General features: G+C 42.4%; 1 non-coding gene across 1 annotated transcript; it reads left to right on the top strand.

Moving 5' to 3' along the window:
* The first annotated feature begins 243 nt into the window (after positions 1-243).
* On the top strand, positions 244-326 carry trnal-uaa (transfer RNA leucine (anticodon UAA)). Its single transcript has one exon. It is a non-coding gene; the product is annotated as a tRNA-Leu (tRNA).
* Positions 327-568: the final 242 nt, after the last annotated feature.

Raw genomic sequence — 568 nt, 5'->3', positions numbered from 1 at the left:
ACTTCAAACCGACATTAATTACTGAGAGCAGGCGAAAACGTCTTTTGAAATGAGGAAATGTCTGCTGACAGTAAACAGAGCTCACGGTGAGCTGCGGACAAGCGCTCCTCGTTAGTACAGTGCTGAGTACCCCTGCTTGTTGCGCGGGAGACCGGGGTACGTTTCTGTGACAGGGCGCTGTTTTTTTTTTTAATAGATGAATCATATTCAAATGTTAAACAACTGAGCAGCATATTGCTATAGACCAGGATGGCCGAATGGTTAAGGCGTTGGACTTAAGATCCAATAGACGAAAGTCCACGTGGGTTCGATCCCCACTCCTGGTAGTGTCGTACTAAGTTTGAAGTGACAGAACACTTTGATGATTTACACTCTATTTAAATATGAATTCACTAAATTTCAGTTCAGTTCTCTTCACATAACTGAACTCTCACTATCGCATACTGAAGGCTTTACATCCATTAGCTGTGATACAGCTCCCAATAAAGACAGAATCAAACAGTTTGTTCTGTCTCGCATGGTGATCCTCTTCTCGATCCAAATGAAATGTTTAATATGATGCCTCGAG

The sequence above is a fragment of the Atractosteus spatula genome, assembly GCF_055471065.1.
Source record: "Atractosteus spatula isolate fAtrSpa1 chromosome 10 unlocalized genomic scaffold, fAtrSpa1.hap1 SUPER_10_unloc_14, whole genome shotgun sequence".
Lineage (NCBI taxonomy): Eukaryota > Metazoa > Chordata > Actinopteri > Semionotiformes > Lepisosteidae > Atractosteus > Atractosteus spatula.
This window is presented reverse-complemented; position numbering and strand designations above follow the sequence as displayed.